Genomic DNA, 25399 nt, shown 5'->3' with positions numbered 1-25399 from the left:
AAGTGTTTATAAACATAGACTGATTTAACTGAAACCCGCACATTTCCTGTGTGGGTCTGAATTGTGTGTCGGGATGGGATGGGAATCGAAATTATAACGCTGAGAACTCTGTGACCTGGGGGTGGAGGGAAAGGGATCGGGGAAGATATGGAGGGAAAAACTAAATACGTGTCTGGTGTAAATATGGAAATAATATAGGGAAATAATGAAATAATTTGGGTAATGCGGCGGTGCGTCGGGCAATATGTGAAGGGGGAGGAACAGTCACCGAGTCACGTGATCCTGTTTTACCGCAGATCGTCAGCAGTTTCCGAGGCTCCGCCCAACGCCCGTGACGCAATAAGCACATTGCGCATGCTCACATTCCCGGGAAAGGCAGTGTTGTTTTTTCGTTCTTTGTGAAAGCGGGACGGCGGTGAGATCGGGATCGGGAGGGGCTTCTCGCCCCCTTGGATGGGGAGCCGGAGACGGATTATTCTCTGCGGGGCAACACCAACAATTTCCCTTCGGTGAGTATTGAAGCCGGTCCCGAGTGGGGAGGTCTGACGTTGGGTAGTGAGTTAACTTTCCCGAACTCAAACAAGAGAAAATCTGCCGATGCTGGAAATGCGAGCAACGCGCACAAAATGCTGGAGGAACTCAGCAGACCGGGCAGAATCCAGGAAAAGAGTACAGTCGACATTACCGGCCGAAACCCTTCGGCAGGACTGGAGAATAAAAGGTGGGGGTGGGGAAGGGAGAGAGAAAGACAAAGTGATCGGTGAAACCTGAAGGGGGAGGGGATGAACTTTCCCGAACTGGCGGCCTCGCCTCGCTTCCTTCACAGAATCTGCCGGGGTCGGTCCGGGTTGTGAAACCTTCACACCGAACCGTCTGAGATGAGCCGCCGCTCAGCCCCTGTTGTTCTGGTCCTATTAGAAGGATGAAGTAAAACATGTTTCTGTATTGTTACTGACAGAGAAATGTATAATTTGTGTTCCGTGTGTTATCTGAATGTACTTGCCTGTGATGCTGCCACAAGTCAGTGTTTCTCTGTACCTGTACCTTCCCGTACTTGTGCACTTGGCAATAAATTCAACAGGACCTGAGAAATCTCAGTGAGATTTGATTAGTGATGATCATCTTGGCAGCTCGGTAGGTCGAATGCATGAGGCAGTACACTGTTAAATGCAAAACCCTGAACAGTGTTGATAATCAGAGGGATCTTAGACTCCAAGTTCATCGCTCCCTGAGAGAGACTGCACAGATTGATCGGGTGGTTAAGAAGGCAAATGGCATGGTTGTCTTTATCAGTTGAAGCATTGAGTTCAAAAGTCGGGAAGTTATGTTGCAGCTTTATAAAACTAGTTAGACCACATCTGGAGTGTTTCATACAGTTCTGGTCGCTCCCATTCTCGGAAGGATATCGGGGCTTTGGAGTGGGCGCAGAAAAGGTTTACCAGGATATTGCCTGGATTAGAGGGCCTGAGCTTTAACGGGAGGTTGGACAAAATTATGTCGTTTTCTCCGGAGCCGTGCCGGCTGGGGTGAGACTGGATGGACGTTTATAAGATTACCAGAGGATTAGAAGCAGTGTCTCAGAAAGGCAGCGTCCATTATCAAGGACCTCCAGCACCCAGGGCATGTGGTTTTCTCAATGTTAGCAGCAGGTAAGGAGGTACAGAAGTCTGAAGGCTCACACTCAGTGATTCCGGAGCAGTTTCTTCCCCTCTGCCATCCGATTGCTAAATGGATATTGAACCCTTGAACACTACCTCACATTTAAAATATATAGTATTTCTGTTTGTTGCACGATTTTTAATTTATTCACAGAAACATAGAAAACCTACAGCACAATACAAGCCCTTCTGCCCACAAAGTTGTGCCAACATGTCCCTATCTTAGGAATTACCATGGTTACCCATAGCCCTCTATTTTTCTAAGCTAGTATTTCTTTATTTTTCTCCAGTGTCTCCAGGTAACTATCCAAAAGACTATATTCTACCCACCTCCACCACCATTGCTGGTAGCCAATTCCACACACTCACCACTCTCTGAGTAAAAAAACTTATCCGTAACATTTCCTCTGCAACTACTCCCCAGCACCTTCAACCTGTGCTGTCTTTTCATAACCATTTCAGACCTGGGAAAAAGTCTCTGACTATCCATACGATCAATGCCTCTCATTATCTTATACACCTCTATCAGGTCACCTCTCATCCTGCGTTGCTCCAAGTAGAAAAGGCCGAGTTCATTCAAACTATTCTAATAAGGCATGCTCCCCAATCCAGGCAACATCTGTGTAAATAGCCTCTGCACCATTTCTATGGTTTCCACATGCTTCGCGCAGTGAGGCAACCAGAATTGAGCACAGTGGGGTGTGACCAGTGTCACATATAGCTTCAACATTACCTCTCGGCTCCTAAATTCAATCCTACGATTGATGAAGGTCAATGCATCATATGCCTTCTTAACCACAGAGTCAACCTGCGTAGCAACTTTGAGTGTCCTATGGACTGGGACCCCAGGTTCCCTCTGGTCCTCCACACTGCCAAGAGTCTTACCATTAATGTTATATTCTGCCATCATGTTTGACCTAACAAAATGAACCACTTCACAGTTATCTTGGTTGAACTCCATCTGACACTTTTCAGCCCATTTTTGCATCCTATCAATGTCCCACTGAAACCTCTGACAACCCTCCACACTATCCACAACTCCCCCAACCTTTATGTCATCAGCAAACTTGCTAACCCATCCCTCCACTTCCTCATCCAGGTCATTTATCAAAATCACAAAGAGTAAGGGTCCCAGATATACTGTAAATGATTTAGTTGTTTATTTTTATTATTATTTTTTTTTCCTTCTATAATATGTATTGCATTGAACTGCTGCCGCACGGTTTTCAAATTTCATGACACACACTGGTGATAATAAACCTGATTCTGATTCTGAGTGGACAGACAATCTATTTTTCCTGGGGGTTGAAATGTCTAATATATTTATGGTGAGAGGAGATGTAAGCAGCAAGTTTGTTTCTTTACACAGAATGGTGGGTAGCTGGAAAACTCTGCCTGGGGTGGGAGACCCCACTGGTCACGTGATCCCGTTTGCCCCTCCCATTTAACAGCAGATGGGCATCTGTTTCCAAGGCCCTGCCCTCCGGATGATGTGACACTCACTTCGCGCATGTTCACTGTCTCCGGCCGGGCGGTGTTTTCTTTTCCGCTCAGTGCTGAAGTGCATCATCTGTGGGATCGAGGGAAGGGTCCTCACCTCCTGGGTGGGGGAGCCAGGGGTCGGGATCACTATCTGTGGGCCGAAGATATTGCGTTCCCATCGGTGAGTCTTGAGACCGATCCCAAGCGGGGAGATCTGATGTTGGCGGTGAGCCCCGAACTGAGAACCAATTACTCATTTATTTTCCGATTATCTGGGCTGGTGAAAAATGTGTAGACTTCACTTAATCTGCATTGAACGATCCAAACCTGGAGCCCAGGCTGTCTATTTCCACAGAGTTGAAATGGGAGACCCACCAACAGGTCACGTGAGGCTGTTTACTGCAGATCTGCCCTGCCTTTCACTTTGTGATGCAAGATGAAGTGGTGTGTGCTCAGAGTCCCCGGATGGGTCAGGATGCTTCCTCTATGTTGTGTTGGGGGATCTGACATTGGTCACTGAGTCCCGTTAACTTCCCCCAACTCGCCACGCTTCCTGAGGCTGCTCACATTTGTCCTTGAGCTTTCTGGCTGTTGTGTCTTCTCCCGGGCTGGGGTGGGTGAGAAAGGAGAAGTTCCCAGGTTTTGGGGATCTTTGATTTCACTGCCTGCTTTACCGAGGGACTGGGAAGTCTAGGGGGGAGAGTGGTTTCTGTGATGTGCACGTGGCCAAGTGGTTAAGCAATCTGAAGGTCATGAGTTTGAGCCTCAGGCCAGGCAGTGCGTTGTATCCTTGAGCATGGCACTTAACCACACATTGCTCCTGCACGTTTATAGCCCAGATGGATCAAATCACCTAATCCTGTTCCTGTATCTTATGTATTACCATGACAGAATGATGGCTCCTTCTTATCCCATATTGTTTTGAGATGTGTGAGGGGCAATAAAAGATTGTTCACTGAGATTATTATATTTGGCTTCAACATTTAAATTTCAGTGAGTTTTGTTCTTAGTAACATTAAGCAGAAATGTTTGGTTCTCCTTTTCATTGTTAATGTGCTTCATTATCTCTCTGGTTAATGTTAGACCTGCGGTGAGAGGTTTATTGGAAGAAAGACCCCAACTGGAAGCAAACCATGGCTGAAGATGTGGGAATAGCAACAAGTGAACCAGCCGGAGGACTGAGAGCATCAACTGGAGAGAACAACTCTGAATCAGCTGACTTGGAGTTCCCAGTGAGTCAGTGAGGAGGAAGTTTGGTGAGTCTCATTTACTCAAACACTGGTCCTTTATACATTACATACCTGTACAACAGAATGTGGGAAATAGTTGGTGAGACAGAATGTGCCCAGAAGAACCATTTATGCCTCTGTCAGACACAGTTGCAATCACAGCAGGTCTGGTAATGTGCTTCCAGCAGCCCAGCCCTTTAAAATCACTCGCATTTTGTGGAAGTCAAATCTGGATAAAGTGGTGGAAATCGGGCAGAATCTCAAGTTGCTGGAGATGTGCACTAAAAACTGAAAATGAAGTCATCCTGACAAAATGTTATTAACCTGAATTGTAAAGATTGTTCCTCTCCCCACAGCTGTTCCTTACATGCTGAGCAGTTTGGTAATTCCAATTTCTTTTTATTACATTCACTCTGGATTGGTTTATGTTTCCTGAAATGTATCGGTTTTAATGTGGACGTGGAAATGGCTCACTCTGTGATAGTAGAACAGTAAAGTAACCACAACTTTCCCCTGCAAATTACCCTGGTACCAATTAGTTTGTTATTCCTAGAAATGTTGTCAGTACAGTTGTTGCGAACAAGGTTTACAAGAATAATTTCAGGAATGTTCGGCGTTATGTTTGAGGAGCATTTGATGGTTCTGGACCTGTGCTCAATGGAGTTCAGAGGGACAGTGGGGGTGGTGGGGGATGTTTGATTAAGTAAACCTACCAACTGCTGAAAAGCCTGGATACAGTGGACATGGAGAGGATGTTTCCATTAGACTGTGATCTGACAGCACAGTCTCGGAATAAAGAAGCTTCCCTTCAAAACTGAGAGGAGAAGAATTTTTTGGCCAGAAGATGTCTGATCTGTGGAATTTGTTGCCACAGAGGTTGGTTGAAGCTGCCATTCGGGTATATTTATGACAGAGATTAACATATTCATGATTGCTGAGTAGCTCAGGGTTACAGGAGGAAGGCAGGAATATGGTGTTGGAATGAAAATCAGCTGTGGTTAAATGGTGGGGCAGACCAGATGGATCGAATCATCTAATTCTCTTCCTGACTGAATGATAGCTCCTCCTTATCCCATATTGTTTTGTGATGTGTGAATGACAAAAAAAAAGTTTACTGAGATCATTATATCAGCCTTCAACGTTTTGTTCTTAGTAACATTAACCAGAAATGTTTGGTTCTCCTTTTTATTGTTATTGTGCTTCATTATCTCTCTGGTTAAAGTTAGACCTGCGGTGAGAGGTTTATTGGAAGAAAAACCCCAACTAGAAGCAAACCACGGCTGAAGACGAGGGAACAGCAACAAGTGAACCAGCCAAGGGACTGAGAGCATTAACTGGAGAGAACAGCTCTGCCTCAAGAGACTCGGAGATTCCATTTATTCAGTCAGGAGAAAGTTTGGTGAGTCTCTTTTACTCAAACACTGATCCTTAAGACATTACATACCTGTATAAAGGAAGGTGGGATATAGTTGGAGTGAGACTGAATGTGCCCAGAAGAACCAGTTATGCCTCTGTCAGACCCCGTTGCAATCACTCCAGGTCTGGTAATGAGCTTCCAGCTTCCAGCCCTTTAAAACCACTCCTATTCTGTGGAAGTCGAAACTGGAGAGAGTCACTCAGAGACCGTATAAGTACAAACACTTTGTTCCAAGCACCTGAGGCTTACTCAGTTAGTCACTCAGACAGGCACAGTCGATGACTGCCCCCACCCAATCCACTAACTGACTAACAATTCCCCTTACACCACAGATATATCCATCCAGATACTCCCCACGCAACACAGGCTGGAGCCAAAGATATTTATTACATGAACCGCCCCTATAGACAAATTACAGAACAGTCATAATGGCTTCCAGACACAGAACAGACTGAAGCTGTCCTATCTCTTCGCATGAGTGCACATGGAGATAAGCATCCTGAAACCCTAGCTCGCTACCCTCAAGAAGAAATATGGCTCAGCATGGCTTAGCACATCTGTTGTTCATCAGCAGTTTCTTTCAGAAAAACAGGCTGCTATTGTTTAATGAAGTGTTAACCCTTTTACATACTTTATCATTCCATCTTTTAGATCATTACATGATCAACAAAGCAGTAACTTTTTACAGAGAAAGCAACCGAGTACAGCTTTGACTTCTCAGTGGGTAATGACAGTGTACAACAGTAATTATAACAAAGATATGTACAACTATTAGGCCATAATGCAGTATCATGCCCCACATATTACCAAACAGGCCTTCAAGATCACCGTTTCGATCCTTCGGTGAACCCGTGTAAATCCTGCCCTACTTTCTTGATGCTGTCAATCTCCTTTGCAGTGTGCTCGGAGAGGGATGTAATGTTAGCAGATTCATCAGGGATATAGGTTCAACATTCTGTGTCAATAATAGCACAGGTTCCCCCTTTCTCAGCTAGGATAAAATCTAAAGCCATACAATTCTGTAGGACTGTTTGTCATATTGCAATAATTTCAGTGGATATTTCTGTTACTTGGGCCTGTGTTTCTGTCAGGGCCCCTGCAGTATTGTGGCCAGCTCCTCAAGTGCTGTAGCCAAATTGATTATCTCTCATGAATTCCCAGCTACTCCATAGGAGAGAAAAGTAATCATCCAAAATCAATCAGTCTCAGTTGTTCCTCTCTGCTGCTGGGCACCTGCAAGTATGGCCAGGATGCATGTTTCCCAGTATTGGAAGTTCCGTTTGGTGGGGGCCTGAGACACCATTCCTCAAAACACTGACAGCCACAGTCATCTATGACTGGACCACAGGTCCTCATCTCACTTCCCCGGATGTTATTTGAGAAAGCCCAGGCTGAGAGTTCCTCACTCTGGTTAAGCGGGATTACTGACATTGGAACCTTAGTTTTACCATGCTGTGGAATTTCAGCACAAACCCAGCAGGCCCCTAGTTCTACCTGTTTGGCATAGGTATGACAGAAAGACAGAAATGTGTTAACATGGGGGCCCCCGGATGCTGGGGTGAGCGCTCTCAAAGACATAAACATGAACACCACGAACAACCAATACATTTTCCATTAGTCCGAGAGAGACCTTCTACACAGTTCCTTCAGTAACATGTTTGGCACCTAATGATGTATCCACCGAGATTGCCCCTTCAATTTCACACCCATGTGAGTGGTCGGCAACACCTAATATGGTCCTCTCCACCGAGGTCCAAGATTCCTTCAATCCCAGTTGTTTGTCAGGAAAAAAATATCCCAGGTTCCCCTCTGCAGAGTAGTTCTCTTCCTTGTAAGCCTGTCGTACCTGTGAATGCATGCTTGGAAAATTTTGGTTAGTTGGCATATATATGTCCCCATGTCTTCCCCTCGGGTATGAATATCCAATTTTGCCGGTAGACTTTCTAGGAGCAATGGTACACAAGGTCTTAGTCCCCAGGGTGTCATCATGGGCCATCCATAAATGATTTCAGCTGGTGACAACCCTGTTTTCCCCTGAGGGGTAACCCTCATATGGAACTGGGTGACGGTAGGACCTTCAAACGAGTCCAGTCTCCACTGTTAGTTTGGCCAGTTTACTCTTCAGAGTGCCATTGGCTCTCTCCACTGTGCCAGCGGCCCATGGGTGGTGTACACAGTGGAATTGTTGCTTGATAGCTAGTTCATTACGTATGCCTTTGTTTACTTTCATCACGAAGTGTGGGTCATTGTCAGAGCTCAGCATCTCTGCCAGGCCGTACCCGGGAAGTATTTCCCGTAATAATACCTTCACAACAGTCATAACAGTATTATTGGCAGTTGGAACAGCTTCAACCCATCTACTAAACACATCTATAATAACTAAGCAGTATCTATAGCAATGTACTCTAGGCAATTCAATAAAATCAACTTGTAGACACAAAAAGGTCCACCTGGCAAGGGAGTCATACCCGGTGTGCAGGGTACAGGTTACCAACCATTACCTCCTTTCCCAGGTGTGTACAATTATGTATCTAATCGACCAATATTGGTAAAAACTGTGTAGGAACACAAACCTGTCCCGCTGGGAGATCCAAAAACCTAGGTCGGGGTCTTTCGGGCACCCCATCTGGGACCACAGTTTTCACTCCTCCTCAGAGGTGTCCCCCTGAGAAGAACAAAACTCAAGGTAGCTGTAGAGCGGTGAGTAAGTTGTTTACAAAGATGGCATTACTAATGGGGTGGCCAGAGGAAGTCAGGAATCCCCATGTTCCCAGAGAGCCCTGTAGTCATGTACAATTCCAAATGCATAACGGGAGTCTGTGTAAACGTTCCCACTTTAGTCTGTTGCTGGGATATAGGCACGAGTCAGAGCAAACAGCTCAGCCTTCTGGGCAGAGACAGCTGCTTCAAAAGAGGCTTGCTCAATTACTTCACTGTCCATCACTATCGCATAGCTAGGATATCGTTTTCCTGCTGGATCCACAAAGGAGCTTCCTTCCTCATAAAACGTTGCCTCGGGATTGAGGGGATATTGCTAAATGGATGGGAGAGTCTGTCCTTCTTTCATGGTGATCCAGACAGGGGGACAGTTGGTGCGACAGATTTCTTGGCCTGAAATTACACAGAGATGGGGTACAGCATCTTGGGATTGGACACTATTAAAAGGTTGTCTTACCAGATATCCCGTCTTCACCTCAGACTCCTTCCCGTATTAGACTAGACCCGCGGCCAAGTCTTGCCAGTCTCCCTCGGTGCTGGAGGCTTGTTTCGTTAGGGTGTAGGCCAGGAACCCTGGGCTCTTTGGCTTGAACCCAGGGCAAACACTAACAGTGGTATGGGGAACCGCCAGTTCTGTCTGTCGCCAAAGGAAATCCGGAAATTCGGCCAGTAATGCAATACTGTCTCTTCCTTTAACCTGTCTAATCATTGTGACTGGGAATTTCTGTCCGGTGAGGGGTGCACAATATTGGCTTTCCTCAGTGGCGCACCCCGTAGGGTCAAAGCATAGAGTCACATGAGGGTCGGCTGCTGGCAGAAGGAGTGGAGTCCAAATTAAGTGCCCTCCACTTGGGGGTCGAAAACTGGGGAAGCTGTCGGTTGTTCACCTGTCAAGGGTGACAGCATTGTCTGTGCAAAGAATGTCAACTTCCAACAGACAGAGCAAGTCTCTCCCTGCTAGATTACACCCCCCCCCCCATCTGGTGGTGACTGTAAATGAAACCTCACACTGGCTCCCCTGGAATTCCACCTGCAGTAGCTGGGTACGTGAATACGTACGTTCCGTGCCTTCGAACCCTGACAGAGTGATTATAATGTCTGATAGCTGGAATCCCTTTTCCAATACTATTTCCTGATTGAGAGTGGTTGTGGTTGCCTCATATCAATCATAAACGGAACTGGATTTCCAGCAACTTGCAATATTACATTGGGCTCTTCCTGAGGGTTGGCACTCATGGTTGGAAGCATCTTCTTGTCAGTTTCTAAACGGGTTGTTGTCCCTACCTGTCCCGTGCTAGGTTTTTGCTCCCGTTTTTGTTCCTCAGATATAGCCCGCTCGCGTCCTTCTTCCCGCTGAGCATATTCAGCTTTAATATTAGTTCCCTTCAGGGTTGATCGAGATTCGAAAGTTGGGTCCTAATGATATGTCAAAGCTCGTCGCATTTGATTTCGGTCATTGTCAGTCCAATCCATATTATTTGTTTTAATCATGTTGGCTAACTTAGTTGGTAAGCATTGGAGCAGTAGGGCATTAAACTGGGGGGGACAGATTCGCTTGGTCTCCTGCGAAGGTGCTGTAGCAGGCCACAAATCGCTCTCAATAGTCTGGTCCCGATTCCCCAGGCTTAGGTTTGCATTCAGGTACTTTAGTGATGTTTACAGGTTGCTGGAGAGCCCTTTCCAAAGCTTGAATGATCTGGTCCATCTGTTCATTCTCATTATGTTTTCCCGCCTGTGACTGCTGATAGGTTTTGTATCTCAATTCTGCCTTCAATTTCCACCCCTCATCAGCTGAGAGAATCATGCAGCAGAGACCAAATAAATCTTGCAGAGTCACATTAAGCTTTTGTGTAGTACTGTGGACACACTGAGCAAACTGTGCTGGTTTTTCTTTTCGATCTGGGGCCTGATTCATGATCATTATCATTTCTTGAGGCTTCCAGGGTGCATACACAGGAATCACTGAGGGCTGTCCCTCCTCCTAATCCTAGGGGGAGCGTTTGCTACTGTTGTTCAGGAGGATTGAAACTAATGTGGCAGGGGGATAGGAACAAGTGCAGAGAGACAGAGGGGTGCAAAATGAGAGTAGAAGCAAAAAGTAGTAAGGTGAAAAGTAAAAGTGGCAGGCAGTCAAATCCAGGGCAAAAATCAAAAAGGGCTACTTTTCAACATAATTGTATAAGGGCTAAGAGTGTTGTAAAAACAAGCCTGAAGGCTTTGTGTGCCAATGCAAGGAACATTCGTAATAAGGTGGATGAATTGAATGTGCAGATAGTTATTAATGAATATGATATAGTTGGAATCACAGAGACATGGCTCCAGGGTGACCAAGGATAGGAGCTCAACATCCAGGGATATTCAATATTCAGGAGGGATAGACAGGAAAGAAAAGGTGGGGAAGCGTTGCTGGTTAGAGAAGAGATTAACGCAATAGAAAGGAAGGACATTAGCCTGGAGGATGTGGAATCGATACGGGTAGAGCTGCGTAACACTAAGGGGCATAAAACGCTGGTGGGATTTGTGTACAGGCCACCTAACAGTAGTAGTGAAGTTGGGGATGGCATTAAACAGGAAATTAGAAATGCGTGCAAAAAAGAAGGAGCAGTTGTAATGTGTGACTTCAATCTACATATAGATTGGGTGAAACAAATTGGTAAGGGTGCAGAGGAAGAGGATTTCTTAGAATGTGTGCGGGATGGTTTTCTGAACCAACATGTCGAGGAACCAACTAGAGAACAGGCCATTCTAGACTGGGTATTGAGCAATGAGGAAGGGTTAATTAGCAATCTTGTCATGTGAGGCCCCTTGTGTAAGAGAGACCATAATATGGTGGAATACTTCATTAAGATGGAGAGTGACATAGTTAATTCAGAACCAAATGTTCTGAACTTAAAGAAGGGCAACTTTGAAGATATGAGATGTGAATTAGCTAAGACAGACTGGCAAATGATATTTAAAGGGTTGACAGTGGATAGAAACATAGAAAATAGGTGCAGGAGTAGGCCATTCGGCCCTTCGAGCCTGCACCGCCATTCAGTATGATCATGGCTGATCATCCAACTCAGAACCCTGTACCTGCTTTCTCTCCATACCCCCAATCCCTTTAGCCACAAGGGCCATATCCAAATATAGCCAATGAACTGGCCTCAACTGTTTCCTGTAGCAGAGAATTCCACAGATTCTCCACTCTCTGTGTGAAGAAGTTTTTCCTCATCTCGGTCCGAAAAGTCTTCCCCTTTAACCTTAAACTGTGACCCCTCATTCTGGACTTCTCCAACATCGGAAACAATCTTCCTGCATCTAGTCTGTCCAATCCCTTTAGAATTGTAATTGTTTCAATAAGATCCCCCATCAATCTTCAAAATTCCAGTGAGTATAAGCCTAGTCGATCCAGTCTTTCTTCATATGAAAGTCCTGTCATCCCAGGAATCAATCTGGTGAACCTTCTTTGTACTCCCTCTCTGGCAAGAATGACTTTCCTCAGATTAGGGGACCAAAACTGCACACAATACTCTAGGTGCGGTCTCACCAAGGCCTTGTACAACTGCAGTAGAACCTCCCTGCTCCTGTACTCAAATCCTTTTGCTATGAATGCCAACATACCATTTACCTTTTTCACCGCCTGCTGTACCTGCATGCCTCCCTTCAATGACTGGTGTACAATGACACCCAGGTCTTGTTGCACCTCCCCTTTTCCTAATCGGCCACCGTTCAGATAATAATCTGTTTTCCTGTTCTTGCAACCAAAATGGATATCCTCATATTTATCCACATTAAATTGCATCTGCCATGAATTTGCCCACTCACCTAACCTATCCAAGTCACCCTGCATCCTCTTAGCATCCTCCTCATAGCTAACACCGTCGCCCAGCTTCGTGTCATCCGCAAACTTGGAGATGCTGCATTTAATTCCCTGGTCTAAATCATTTTTTTATATAACAAATAAAGCATTTATTAAACACTGAAAAACAAACTCCCAAAAGTAGACAAACCGCTAACGTAACTGGAAATCAGCTGCTGTGCGGCAGCATAAACAGTTCTTAAAGCAATAAAGCTTAAACAGTTCTTAAAACGATGTTGCAAAAACAGTTCTTCAAAGTAGTACTGCAAAAGTTCAAAATGTTTACAGTCCATTAATGGAGAGACTTTTTAGACAATTTCAATTCTCTTTCACGTCGTGTTGTTGTGGTACCCAGTCGAACTATACTTTTCCCGGAGAATTTACGAAGATGAAAATGAAATGGCTTAAAGGCACTGACCTTTCCTTTATAAAACTGTGCCCAATCCTCTCTGCTATATTTCGCAGGGATTAACATGGGGACAGCCAACGAATTCTTTCTGAATGTGGATCAAACAAGGTTGAACCTGTTTCACCGTCGAAGTCGACTTTTCTTGATCTTTTAGCTCCCGAACTCCGATCTTCACTCTCCACTGATTTTTAAATGGCAGTATTATAAAGCTGTCGATGACCTTTTAAACTTTAGGCATTAATTAAAACTCCACCTTTCAACCAAAAAACGAGATAACAATTCCTTCTCTATTGTCAAATGGTTTCTTTGATGCTTATTAAATTTCTTAGAAAAGTAAGCTACTGGATGATCAACCTCATCACTCTCATTACTTTGCATTAATACTGCTCCTGCAGCCTCATCACTAGCATCTACAGCTAATGAAAAAGGTTTTTCAAAGTCAGGTGCCTTTAGCACAGGCTGTTGACATATCATAGTTTTCAATTTTTCAAATGCTTCTTTTAAAAAAATATTTATTTATTAATTTTTAGAAAATTACAAAGAATAAATGTGATGATAAATAGTGAGAAAAATAATATTAACCCTCCCCCCTCCCCCCTTAAACCTTATCTAAAGAGAGAGAGAAAAAAGAGAAAGTTTGCCTGGATATCGGAGGATCCCCACATGCTCCATGGAGTTCAAAATAATTTTAATATTTATTTTTACTTTCCCCAATTACTTTATAATTTTATCTTCAAAGGACCTATATATTTAATCCTATCTTTTGTAGGTATGGGAGCCAAATTTTCAAAAATATATCATATTCATTTCTTAGATTGTATGTAATTTTTTCAAGTGGAATACAACTATGTATTTCATTAATTCAACAATCCATAGTTAAATATAAATCAGATTTCCAAGTAACTGCGATAACTTTTTTGGCTACTGCCAATGCAATTTTTATAAATTTTTTCTGATACTTATTCAATTTAAGTTTCGGTATTGTCCCTTCAATGTCTCCTAATAAAAATAATACTGGACTATGTGGGAGTTGTACTCCAGTAATTTGTTCCAATAAAAGTCTTAGATTTATCCAAAATGGTTGAATTTTAAAACAAGACCAAGTAGAATGTAAAAAAGTACCAATTTCTTGATTACATCGAAAATATTGGTCAGACATATTTGAATTTAACCTATTTATTTTCTGTGGTGTTATATATAATTGATGTAAAAAATTATATTGTATTAATCTAAGTCGAACATTTATTGTATTTCTCATACTATCAGAACATAATCTTGACCAGTTTTTTCCATCAATTTTAACATTCAAATCAAATTCCGATTTTTGTCTTGATTTATGAATTCCTGATTTAATTGTCTGTTTTTGAATCAAATTATACATACAAGATGTAAATTTTTTAATTTTACCTTTTCGAATTAATATTTCTATTTCACTAGATTTTGGCATCAACGTTGTTTGACCCAGCTTTTCTCGTAAATAAGCCTTTAATTGAAAATAACAGAACAGAGTGTTATTTGATATTTTATATCTATTTTTTAATTGATCAAACGACATCAATATACCTCCTTCAAAACAATCACCTATATATTTAATCCCCTTTTGGAACCAATTATGTAAAAGTTTATTATCTATTCTAAAAGGAATAAGCCTATTTTGAATTAAAGTTCTTTTTGCTAATAAAGATTTCTTTATCTCATCGTCCATAGTTACCTTATTCCATAAATCAATCAAGTGTCTTAATATAGGAGATTCTTTTTTTCCCGTATCTATTTAGATTCCCATTTACATATATAATCTTCTGGTATATTTTCTCCTATCTTATCTAATTCTATTCTAATCCATGCCGGTTTTTCTTCATCAAAAAAAGACGCAATAAATCTAAGTTGATTTGCTTTATAATAATTCTTAAAATTTGGAAGTTGTAACCCTCCTAAATCAAATTTACATGTCAATTTTTCCAATGATATTCTTGACATCTTTCCTTTCCAAAGAAATTTCCTTACATATTTATTCAGTTCTTGAAAAAACTTCTGAGGTAATTGTATTGGTAAAGTTTGAAATAAATATTGCAATCTAGGAAATATATTCATTTTTACAGCATTAACTCTACCTATTAATGTTATTGGTAACATCATCCATTTATCAAGATCCTCTTTTTTTTAATAATGGCAAATAATTTTGTTTATATAAATTTTTTACATTATTATCAACTCTAATACCTAAATATTTTATCCCGTTTATTGACCATCGAAATTGAGTTACTAATCGACATTGATTATAATTTCCTTTGGTAAGGGGTAAAATTTCACTCCTTTCAGATTTTCGGAGAAGGACTTCTGAGAATCGGAGCAAGAGTGAGGTGGAAGCCATTTTGAATTTTACCGGTTTTCATCTGAGTTGAGAGAGGCGGGACTGTGCAGGCGTGTGACGTCGGGCAGTGAAGTGCGGGAGATTTAAAAGGAACATAGCCCGATACAGCGGGCAGCGTCGTTGCGGGCAGTGGAGTGAGCCGGGAGTAGAGTGGAGGCCTAAGGGCTTTGGCTCAACGGGCTTCGGCAGAACCGGGCGAGGCGAGGAAGACCGGAGCTGCAGAGCTCTCACAGCTAGTTGCTTGGTAAGTATTGGTAACTTACCTTTAAGTAAGTGCTTCCTTTTACACTTATGACTTTAAAAGTATTGTTAAATAGTGTGATAGTTAGCTGTATTGGGGCAAAGGGTTCTTGCATAACTAATACTAGTACATTAAATTAACTATATAGCATGGAGCAGGTGATGTGTTACTGTTGCGAGATGTGGGAACCGGTGGACCCCATTGAGGGACACGGCGACTACATTTGCAGCAAGTGTTTGTTGCTCGAGGAAATCCAGCTTCATATTGATGAGCTGCAGTCCGAGCTTCAGACACTGCGACACATCAGGGAGGGGGAGAGTTACCTGGACTCTGTGTACCAGGAGATAGCCACACCTAATAGATTAACTAATGTAGATTGCAGTCAAGCACAGGATGGTGTGGCTATGAGTGAGGCAAGTAGGGGAATCCAGGATGTAGGGCTGGAAGAGATGCAGGCCTTGCTCTTGTCCAACAGATTCGAGGCTTTAACTCCCTGTGAGGGCAGGAGCGGGGACTGTGGGGAGGATGAGCAACCTGCCCATAGCACCATGGAGTGGGGGGCCATTCCAGAGGGGGGAGTCAATAGAAATGTGGTAGTAATAGGGGACAGTATCGTCAGGGGGATAGATAGGGTTCTCTGCAACCGAGAGCGAGAGTCCCGAAGGCTATGTTGCCAGCCTGGTGCCAGGGTTAAGGACATCTCTTCTGGGCTGGAGAGAAACTTGCAGTGGGAGGGGGAGGATCCAGTTGTCTTAATACACATCGGTACCAATGACATAGATAGGACAAGGAAGAAGGTTCTGTTACAGGAATATGAGCAGCTAGGGGTCAAATTAAAAAACAGAACCTCAGGGGTAATAATCTCTGGATTATTACCTGAGCCACGAGCAAATTTGGCTAGGTTAAATAAAATTAGGGAGTTAAATGCATGGCTCAAAGACTGGTGTGGGAGAAGTGGGTTTTGCTTCTTGGGACACTGGCACCAGTACTGGGACAGGAGAGAACTGTTCCGGAGGGACGGGCTTCACCTGAACCAGGCTGGGATTAGTGTCCTGGTGAATCATATAACTAGGGCTGCAGAGAGGTCTTTAAACTAACTAGTGGGGGGGGGGGGGGGAGGATTCTAGAGAGCAAATAATTAAAAAGACAAAGGAGAAGGTAATAGATGTAGGTAAAAGTGGAGGAATAAAAAGACAGAGTGTGTCAGGAGGGGAAAGAATGTACGGAGATAAGCGTAAAGTTGTACAAAAGGAAAAGGTAGGAAATAAGTGTCAAACATATTTGAAAGTCCTTTATTTGAATGATTGATGAGTTGGCAGTACAAATAATTATGTATGGTTATGATATTGTGGCAATTACGGAAACATGGCTGCAGGGTGACCAGGACTGGGAATTAAACATACAACGGTATTTGACAATTAGGAGAGACAGGCAAGAAGGAAAAGGAGGTGGGGTGGCTATGTTAATAAAGCAAGAAATCACTGCAATAAAGCGAAATGATATTGGCTCAAAGGATCAGGATAACGAAACAATTTGGGTAGAAATAAGAAATAGTAAAGGGAAAAGAGCAGTGGTGGGAGTAGTCTATAGGCCTCCAAACAGCTGTAACTCAGTTGGTCGGAGCATAAATCAGGAAATAGTTGGGGCTTGTAATAAGGGAACAGCTATAATTATGGGGGATTTTATCTTTCATATTGACTGGACTAATCAAGTGGGACACAGCAGCCTTGAAGAAGAGTTTATTGAGTGTATTCGGGATGGGTTCCTTGAACAATACATTACTGAGCCGACAAGGGGGCAAGCAGTCTTAGATCTGGTCCTGTGTAATGAGACAGGACTAATAAAAAAACGTCCTAGTAAAGGATCCTCATGGAATGAGTGACCATAGCATGGTCGAATTCCATATTCAATTAGAGGATGAGAGGTTTGGATCTCAAACAAGCGTACTGAGCTTAAATAAAGGAGACAATGATGGTATGAGAGCGGAATTGCTTAAGATGGATTGGGAAAATAGATTAAAGGGTAGATCGGTACTTGATCAGTGGTGTATATTTAAGGAGTTATTTTACAACTATCAAGAAAAATATATTCCACTGAAGAAAAAAGTGTGTAAAAGAAAAAATAGTTATCCGTGGCTAAGTAAAGAAATAAAGCAAAGTATACGACTAAAAAGAAAGTTATATAAGGTAGCTAAATCTAGTGGGAAGATTGAAGATCGAGAAGCTTTTAAAGATCAGCAGCAAATAACAAAAAGATTGATTAAGAAGGGGAAGATAGATTATGAAAGTAAATTGGAGATAAACATAAAAGCAGATAGTAAGAGTTTTTATAGTTACATAAAAAGAAACACGGTGGCTAAAGTAAATGTTGGTCCCCTAGAAGATGAGACCGGGAAATTAATGGTAGGGACATGGAGATGGCGGAAACGCTGAACAAATATTTTGTATCAGTTTTTACAGTAGAGGACACTCAAATTATCCCAACACTCGATAAACAGGGGGCTCGAGGGGGAGAGAAGCTAACTACGATTCAAATCTCCAAGGAAATGGTACTTGATAAATTAATGGGACTGAAGGTGGATAAATCCCCTGGACCAAATGGCTTGCATCCTAGGGTCTTAAGGGAAGTGGTGGTCGGGATTGTGGATGCATTAGTGATAATTTTTCAAAACTCGCTGGACTCGGCAATGGCCTGGCAGATTGGAAAAATGCTAATGTAACTCCTTTATTTAAAAAGGGCAATAGACAGAAGTCTGGGAATTATAGGCCAGTTAGCCTAACATCTGTGGTTGGCAAAATGTTGGAATCGATAATTAAGGAAACAGTAACAGGGCATTTGGATAAACATAGCTTAATAGGACAAAGTCAGCATGGCTTTACAAAAGGGAAGTCATGTTTGACAAATTTGTTGGAGTTCTTTGAGGACATAACATAAAGGGTATGTAACGTTCTCGCTCGGGTGTGACGTAACGCCGAGGTAAACGTCGAGATAAACCAGAATTAATGCAAACAAGGCCGCAGTAAGATTAACCATTTACTGTTCACTCTTCACATTAACGTATGGTGAAAACTGTTGAAAAACAATACAAGATTGGTACAGTGTTTGTTTCCTTCTAAATATCACATTTACATTGTGAATACTTGCAAAGGTAAAACTACAATAACTACATTACATTAAAGTGCAGCATACAGTCAGAATCTAGCTGCTCCATTGACTGCTTTAGATACACTTCAATACAAACTATCCCGACTCTTTAACTGACGAAAACATAAACCTTACCGACCGTCGTTACTTTTAACAGAATCGGCGTTAGCATTTTAACTCAACATATCGATTATCTAATTACTTACAACGTTGCTTTCACTGTGTCTTTGGTGCATAGAGAAAAGCTAGCTGGCGCTATGGTGGCACATATGAGTGACCCCCACCCTTGCGTGTATCTCAAACCGGTGATTTCCCACAAGACGCGGCGAACCCGGATGTGACGTCATCGCAGCCGTGATGTATTACAAATAAATTGATTTAAACAATCTTAACTTTAACTAAAAAAATGCTAACAAATTACTAAGCGAAAATATTATAAACTAAATAACTGCCATAAAGGCAGCACAGGGTAGATAAAAGGGAACCAGTGGATGTGGTGTATTTGGACTTCCAAAGGGCATTTGACAAGGTGCCACACCAAAGATTATTACTTAAAGTAAAAAAAATCATGGGATTGGGGATAATATTCTGGCATGGGTGGAGGATTGGCTTTCTAACAGAAAACAGAGAGTTGGGATAAATGGTTTATTCTCAGACTGGCAGTTGGTGACTAGTGGTGTTCCGCAGGGGTCGGTGTTGGGACCCCAACTCTTTACAATCTATGTTAATGATTTGGAGAAAGGGACTAATTGCAACGTATCGAAGTTTGCTGATGACACAAAGATGGGAGGGAGTGTAATGAGTGCGGAGGACATTGAAACCCTGCAGGGGGACATAGATAGGCTGAGTGATTGGGCAGACATTTTGCAGATGAAATATAATACTGACAAGTGTGAGGTCTTGCACTTTGGCAGGAAAAATAATAGAGCAAGTTGTTATCTAAATGGAGAGAAACTGGAAAGTGCTTCTGTGCAAAGGGATCTGGGGGTCCTGGTGCAGGAAACACAAAAAGTTAGTATGCAAGTGCAGCAGGTGGTCAATAAGGCCAATGGAATGCTGGCTTTTATTGCTAGGGGGATGGAGAATAAGAACAGGGAGGTCTTACTGCAGTTGTACCGGGTATTGGTGAGACCACACCTGGAGTACTGCGTGCAGTTCTGGTGTCCATATTTAAGAAAGGACATACTGGCTCTCGAGGCAGTGCAGAGAAGGTTCACTAGGTTAATTCCGGGGATGGGTGGGTTGATGAATGATGAGAGGTTAAGTAGATTGGGACTCTACTCATTGGAGTTCCGAAGAATGAGAGGCGATCTTATTGAAACATATAAGATTGTGAAGGGGCTTGATCGGGTGGATGCGGGGAGAATGTTCCCATTGATGGGTGAAACTAGGACTAGGGGGCATAATCTTAAAATAAGGGGATGCCGTTCCAGGACTGAGATGCGGAGAAATTTCTTCACTCAGAGGGTAGTGGGGCTGTGGAATTTACTGCCCCAGAGAGCTGTGGAAGCTACTACACTCAATAAATTCAAAACGGAGATAGACATTTTCCTGGATAAAAATGGCATTAGGGGATATGGTGAGCGAGCAGGTAAGTGGACATGAGGCTAGGTTTAGATCAGCCATGTGATCTCCTGGACCAGTTTTCGATAGCCTGGATGGGTCGAAGAGGAATTTTCCAGATTTTTTCTCCTCAATTGGCAACTTGATTTTTTTTCCCCCGGGTGATCACATGGGTTTGGGCGGGATGAATAATAAAATAAAATGGGCGGCATGGTGCCCTGTTGGTTGGTACTGTTGCCTTGTGGGATTCGGTGAAAACTAGAGTTAAGATTGGATCAGCCATGATCTTGTTGAATGGCGGAGCAGGCTTGAGGGGCCGATTGGCCTACTCCTGCTCCTATCTCTTATGTACTTTATACCCTGATACTTTCCCATATTCTTTCACTCTAAACGATAATCTTTGCAAAGATTGCAATGGGTTTGTTAAATAAATCAAAACATCATCAGCAAATAAATTAATCTTATATTCTTCTTGATTAACTCTAAAGCCCCCAATGTCTGAATCTGTTCTAATTATTTCAGCTAATGGTTCTATTGCCAATACAAATAAAGCAGGTGATAATGGGCAGCCTCCTCTAGTTGACCTCGTTAAGCAAAATGGTGTTGAAATCTGACCATTTGTAGCTACTTTAGCTTGAGGATTAGTATTTAAGGTTTTAATCCATTGTATAAAAGATTTTTCTAACTCATATTTTTCCAATACCTTAAATAAAAAATCCCATTCCAATCTATCAAATGCTTTTTCTGCATCCAAAGCAACTGCCACACTCATTTCCTCTCTTTTTTGTGCCAAATGAATTATACTAAGTAACCGGGTTATATTATCCATTGATTGTCTGTTTTTAATAAAACCTGTTTGATCCATATGTATTAATTTTGGTAAATATTTAGATATTCTATTAGATAAAATTTTTGCGATTATTTTATATTCTGCATTCAACAAAGAAATAGGCCTATATGATGTTGGTTTTAAAGGATCCCTATCTTTTTTTGGCAGTACAGTTATGATCGCTGTTAAAAAAGATTGTGGGAGTTTATGCATTCTTTCCACTTGGTATATTAATTCCATAAAAGGAGGAATTAATAAATCTTTAAATTTTTTATAAAATTCAGGAGGAAAACCATCTTCTCCTGGGGATTTATTACTCTGAAGTGATCCTAAAGCTTCTTCAACCTCTTTTAATATAAAGGGCCTATCTAATCCTTTCTGTTCTTCCAAATTTAATTTTGGAAGGGTTATTTGTGATAAAAATTTATCTATCTCAGCAATCTTATTTTGTGATTCTGATTGATATAGTTCAGTATAAAATTTTTTTAAAGTTTCATTAATTTCTAAAGGTTTATAAGTAATCTTATTTACACTTGTTCTAATTGCATTTATTGTTTTAGAAGCCTCTTCTGTTTTCAACTGCCAAGCCAGAATTTTATGTGATCTTTCACCTAATTTGTAATATTTCTGTTTAGTTCTCATAATTACTTTTTCTGTACGATATGTCTGGAGTGTATTATATTGTAGTTTTTTATTAACAAGTTGTCTTTGTTTTTCTTCTGTCATATATCTCCTCATCTAAATCATTAATATATATTGTAAACAACTGATGTCCCAGCACTGAGCCTTGCGGTACCCTACGAGTCACTGCCTGCCATTCTGAAAAGGTCCCGTTTACTCCCACTCTTTGCTTCCTGTCTGCCAACCAATTCTCTATCCACATCAATACCATACCCCGAATACCATGTGCTTTAAGTTTACACACTAATCTCCTGTGTGGGACCTTGTCAATAGCCTTTTGAAAATCTAAATATACCACATCTACTGGCTCTCCCTATCCACTCTACTAGTTACATCTTCAAAAAATTCTATAAGATTTGTTATGTATTCAGGCAACAATAAATATATATGAGTTAGGCAAGGGTTTTTATAACAAATAACACGTTTATTAAACACTGAAAACAAACCCCCCAAAAGTAAACAAACATTAGCTTAACCGGAATTCAGCTGCTGTGCGGCAGATTCACAGTTCTTAATAGCATTGCAGTTCAAACAGTTCTTAAAGCGGTATTGGAAAAAAAAACAGTTCTTTAAAGCGGTATGCCGAAAGTTCAAAAGCTCACAGTCCATTTAAAAGGAGAGACTTTTTAAGGCGATTTAAATTCTCTTCCACATCGTTGTCCTTCTATCCCCGGCGTCGAACTTTCCCACGAAGAATTTTATGAAATATAACGGCTTAAAGGCACTGACCTTCCTTCCACACTATTCTCAATCTCCTGCTATCCCAGCGGAGATTAACACGAAAACAGTCAAAGAAATCCTTCCGAATGAGGATCACACAAGGTCGAACTTTCCACCGTCGAAAATCGATTCTCCTCGATCTTTATCTTCCAAATTCTTATCTTCACTCTCCACCAGCAAAGAAACCGCTGGCAATGACATTTTAAACTTTTAGGCATTAGATAAAACTTCATTTTTCAACTAAACTGTGTCATCACATTAAATCACGCAGTGACATGAAGTCATCTTGGCAAATCTAGCCACGAACTGCCCCACCTGACAGGGTGGGTCTTCCTTTTATACCCTGTAAAAAAAACCTGCCACGTGACCTCTACTGGCGGGAAAATGACATCACTCCACCATCACAAGACCATTACCTCAAGTCCAGTATAACTTCAACCCCAGTCACGTGACAAGGGTACCACTGTCACGTGTCACGGGTACATAACACCTCCCTCCAAAAAAAACATTTTTGGTCTTACAAGAACAAAAATTTTAACAATTACTTACAAGAAAAACAAATGTATAAATTATATAACATACACAATATACAATACAGTAGGAGTGTTACAATTAAAAAAACCACTCCAAAAAAAAATTACATTGTACATTCAACATCGAGATAGACAATCAGCAACCACATTATCTTTACCTTTAACGTGAGTTATCACAATATTGTACTCTTGTAACATCAAACCCCAAATTAATAATCTTCTGTTTTTGTTTTTCATCTTACTTAGAAAAACTAACGGATTATGATCAGTGTAAACAATAAGTGGTTTTTGAGTTGTACCAACATATACCTCAAAATATTACAAGGCTAAAACAAGAGATAACAATTCTTTCTCTATTGTTGAATAGTATCTTTGATGCTTATTAAATTTCTTAGAAAAGTATGCTACTGGATGATCAACCTCATCACCCTCATTCCTTTGCATCAATACTGCTCCCACAGCCTCATCAGTAGCATCTACAGCTAATGAAAAAGGTTTTCCAAAGTCAGGTGCCTTAAGCACAGGTTGTTGACATATCATTGTTTTCAATTTTTCAAATGCTTCCTGACAAGGCACTGTCCACACAAACTTCACATTCTTCTGCAGAAGGTTAGTTAATGGAAGGGCAACATTAGCAAAATTCTTACAAAATTTTCAATAATATCCTACCATTCCCAAAAATCTTCTGAGAGTTTTTTTTTCCCATCGGAGTGGGAATCTCTAAAATTGCCTGAACTTTTGCCTGAACAGGAGCTACCTTACCTTGACCTACAACATAACCAAGGTAAGTCACAGTGGCATGTCCAAATTCACTCTTGGCTAAATTAATAGTCAAGTTAGCTTTTGAAAGCTTTTCAAACAATTTCTCCACCGCAATTTTGTGTGCTTCCCAAGTATCATTTCCTGTCACTAAATCATCAATATAAGCCTCAGTATCTTTCAATCCCTGAATCACAGAATTAATCATCCTCTGGAAAGTACCTGGGGCATTCTTCATCCCAAATGGAAGAACATTATACTCATATAACCCAGATGGAGTTACAAATGCAGAAATCTCTCTACCTCTGTCCGTTAATGGAACACACCAATACCCTTTCAATAAATCAATCTTTGTAAGGAACTTTGCTTTTCCAACCTTATCTACACAATCATCTACTCTAGGAATTGGATATGCATCTGTTTTCGTTACAGCATTCACCTTCCTATAGTCCATACAAAACCTAATACTACCATCAGGTTTTGGCACCATAACACATGGCGAACTCCAATTCGAGTTAGAATGTCTAATAATATCATTCTCTAACATGTATTCAATTTCTTTCTCAGCAAGTTCACATTTTTCCATGTTCATCCTATATGGATGTTGTTTAATAGGTTTGGCATCTCCAACATCTACATCATGTGAAGCTATAGTAGTCCTTCTCGGAACATCTGGAAACAAATCCTTATACTTAAAAATCAATTCCTTCATCTGATGTTTCTGCTCTAGCTGTAAATGTGCTAATTTCTCATCCATATTTTCCAGAATGGTCGAATTAGGTAACCTAACAGAAACAATGTTAGATTTAGAATGAAAGTCAGATGAAACATCTATCATGTTCCCAGTTAAATCAAACTCATTCTCACTAACCACAACAGTCACAGTATCAGATTGTTTCCCAAAATATGGTTTAATCATATTTATGTGGCAAAGTTGTGTTGACCTTCTACGATCTGGAGTTTTTATTACGTAATCCACATCATTGATTCTAGACACAATTTCATAAGGACCATGAAATCTAGCTTGTAAAGGATTTGTCTGCACTGGGAAAAGAACCAACACCTTATCTCCAGGCTTAAACATCCTCATCCTAGCTTCTTTATCATACCAAGTTTTCATTTTCTCCTGAGCCAACTTTAAAATTTCCTTGGCTAAGCTACAAGCTTTATGTAACCTGTCCTTAAATTTCAAAACATAGTCCAACAAATTAGTGTGTACCTCCTTACTAATCCACTGTTCTTTCAATAAAGCTAAAGGTCCTCTAACTCTATGCCCAAACACAAGTTCAAATGGACTAAAACCTAAAGATTCCTGTACCGATTCCCTTACTGCAAATAAAAGTAAGTTTATACTCTCATCCCAGTCACTTTCATTTTCCACACAATATGTCCTAATCATATTCTTGAGGGTAAAATGAAACCTCTCCAAGGCACCTTGCGATTCTGGATGGTATGCAGATGAAGTGATTTGCTTAGCTCCCAATTTATAAACTATCTGTTGAAACAATCGAGACATAAAATTACTGCCTTGATCAGTTTGTATTTCCTTAGGCAATCCAAAATAAGTAAAGAATTTTATAAGAGCCTTCGTCACAGTTTTAGCTTTTATATTCCTAAGTGGTACTGCCTCTGGAAACCTAGACGAAGTACACATGATAATCAACAAATACTGATAACCAGTTTTTGTCTTTGGTAATGGACCAACACAATCTACACTAACTTTAGAAAACGGTTCACCGAATGCTGGAATAGGTTGTAATGGAGCTACTGGTGTAACCTGATTTGGTTTACCCACAATTTGACA

At 41.3% G+C, this 25399-nt stretch overlaps 1 protein-coding gene across 5 annotated transcripts in view; it reads left to right on the top strand.

The window, feature by feature from the left end:
• Window positions 1-342: 342 nt before the first annotated feature.
• LOC140722643 (uncharacterized) overlaps window positions 343-25399 on the top strand; it is a 37064-nt gene continuing 12007 nt past the window's right edge. The window contains exons 1-4 of one of the 5 annotated variants that reach the window (XM_073037356.1): window positions 343-509; window positions 4224-4396; window positions 5596-5768; window positions 15074-15369. The gene's annotated coding sequence lies outside the window, so the exon portion shown is untranslated. Of the gene's footprint in view, window positions 510-4223; window positions 4397-5591; window positions 5769-15050; window positions 15370-25399 lie in introns of all 5 variants that reach the window. The other 4 variants (XM_073037354.1, XM_073037357.1, XM_073037358.1 and 1 more) reach the window with 4 other exon arrangements.

Source organism: Hemitrygon akajei, unplaced genomic scaffold (genome assembly GCF_048418815.1).
Source record: "Hemitrygon akajei unplaced genomic scaffold, sHemAka1.3 Scf000082, whole genome shotgun sequence".
In the NCBI taxonomy this organism is placed as follows: Eukaryota; Metazoa; Chordata; class Chondrichthyes; order Myliobatiformes; family Dasyatidae; genus Hemitrygon; species Hemitrygon akajei.
This window is presented reverse-complemented; position numbering and strand designations above follow the sequence as displayed.